The following is a 2,755-nucleotide window of genomic DNA, read 5'->3' as shown; positions in this document are numbered from 1 at the left end:
CAAGTTAAAAGAAGAAATAAGAAGTTTTGGAAAGATACTTAGTTAAATAAGAAGTTACTCAAAACTAATCTTTCCTAACTATGCTAGGACTTCTGAGAAGTGCTAGATCAATCGTCTTGGCAAATTGTTGTAAGACTCTACAAAACATATACCTAGTGCATTGTGTGTGGGTGGAGTACTTGATCAGTACAAGTTATATCATTCACCACAAATTCGTTCGTTATGTGATAATCGATAAGGAAGTTCTTTCAAGATAAAGAACCAAAACCAAGGTCAGGAACCCTGATGTGTACTTGGTAAGATTCATGCTATGAGAAGATAACATGAACATAAAGGAAAATGCGATTATAAGAAGTTTGAACACATGGACACATGACATGTTAAACTTCTATTGCAATCAATAAGTGTTTACACTTACGATTTGCATCACAAGGTTGTAATATGGTATTGACTACCCGAGTGTGATGTCGACATTTGTTGTTTGAGTTATTATTAACTCACCATACACTTTGTTACATCCAAACGGGTTGTGGAGACAATTGAACCCCGTTAAAGTGAACATGGATTAACATTGTATTTGCCCATAGTTACTTACATGAGGTGACGTCTCGAAGTGACTAGAGTGTGATGCGATTGATGGCAAGTTCAAGTGCCATAGAGTCATGTGAGATGACTAGTCGATCACATAGGCAGACTGTTAGGAACATTTTGTTGGGCCTTATGACCGCTTATAGAGTTCTGGCAAATTTATATAGCCTGGTCGTGGCGAGAGCTGCTATAGTATTCAAATGAGTCGATTCTTTTGACTAAAGACTATTCGCCTAAGATGGCACAGTTTCAGATTAACTTTGATTTGTGTTACTACGACCTTCGTAAATGGAGTCAAATGGGCATATTTTGGGTTATGATGGCTGTGGCTAGTCGAAGGGAATGAGTGCGATAGGAATTGTCCACCACAGATATACTCCGAGCTCCATCACCAACTCCAAAATACTGACTACACACTAAAGTGTGTAGCCCTGCCAGAGTGCCCATCGCAATAGGTCACTCCACGCCGCCAGTGGGGGACCCAGCCGTTCCCACCTAATCCCCGCTCATCTCCGTCGAGCGATAAACCCAAATCCATTAATGTGCACATCCCTTCCGTGGCGGGTTCCACAGAAGGCGAATAATGGGCGTGAAGCCACTCCCGCAAGTGACTCCACTCAGCCAGGGACGCGCCCCGAAAAACACAGACAGAAACAAACAATCACCACTACTAAACAGCAATCAAAACCAACAACCGTCACAATACTCGTATGATAACAATCAACAATCACAAATCACCACTAACACATTATGGGACTAATACTGAGTAGGGAAACCCTACTTGGAATGCAATACAGTCAGACGATCTAAACAGCTGTTATCAAAAGGCCTCTTCTACGAATCCTCCTCCTAACATACGATCATACAATTACTACCAATCAAGAAAGACAACAAAACCCCCAAATCCCCAAATTAGGGTTTAACTATATTTTTTTTTTTTTTTTTTTTTGGTAAAATGTGAGAGGGTATATATAAGCTCAAAAAATAGGTACATACAGGATACGGACTTAGTACAGGCACTAAGTCTCAACTACCAAGCCATCACGGATGCTACATAAGTAAAGCATTAAGCATACAACCAACTTAACATCCTAACAAATTATATCACAACTAATATCATAAGCCCCATTTCCTCAACCATGTGCTATCATTCCTGCTAGGACTCTTACCCATCTTGACTTTTATCCTACGACATACCTCATCCTTGATCATTCCAGCCAGATTCTGAGGTCTAATGAGAACAGAATGAATACGAGCAGCATTCCTTTGACTCCATACATGGTAACGAAGAGCATTCCACAACAGGTAATGAACTTGCTGTTTTAGACAGTTTTTGGCATTTTGCAGTCCTCCAAGCATACTGACATGTATTCTGAAGCCACACCACTGTTCCAGCAGTTGCAGAACCTGGTTGCTATAGGGACAGTCGAAAAACAAATGAGATTGAGTCTCAACTTCCTCACGGATGATGCACTGTCATCGGTCAAAAGATCCCGTCTGAACAGTTTCTCTTTCACATTTAGTCCCTTATGCATACTGATCCAAGTGATGATAGCATACTTAGGGATGTTCCAATTACTCCATATCATTGGAGTCCAGTGCTGTTGAGATTGCTTATGTCTAAGCCATTCGTAGCCACTGCTAACTGTGTATCCTTTAGTGTTAAGAATCCAGGCATTAGCTACATAACCATTTTTCATCATCTCTTTTATTTTACAGATATTTTTCCAAGCCCACGCAGCATCAGAAGGAGGAGAGTAATTGTGCCAGTCTTTATCTTTGATATAGAGCTGATGGACCCACTTGATCCATAGTCTGTCAGATTTTGTATAGACCCAGTCAACCAGCTTACCTATAGTAGCATAATTCCAGGTAAGAGCTCTTTTGATACCAAGGCCACCCTCATTTTTTGGGAGAGTAACAGTTTCCCAGGCGACAAGGGGTACCTTGTGATATTCAAAGCTACCATCCCAGAGAAAGTTTCTACAAATGGCTTCTATTCTCTTGATCACACTCTTTGGAATCAGAAAAATCCCTGCCCAGTAAGAATATAGGGTATTTAGCACAGCATTAATAAGAGTTATCCTACCTGCATAAGATAATTTCCTGGCACCTAAGCTTCTTATTCTTGCCACCATTCTTTCAGTCAGGATATTACATTCTTTTT

This window comes from Silene latifolia, chromosome 3, assembly GCF_048544455.1.
Source record: "Silene latifolia isolate original U9 population chromosome 3, ASM4854445v1, whole genome shotgun sequence".
Taxonomy (NCBI): Eukaryota; Viridiplantae; Streptophyta; class Magnoliopsida; order Caryophyllales; family Caryophyllaceae; genus Silene; species Silene latifolia.
Note: the sequence above shows the minus strand (reverse complement) of the source record.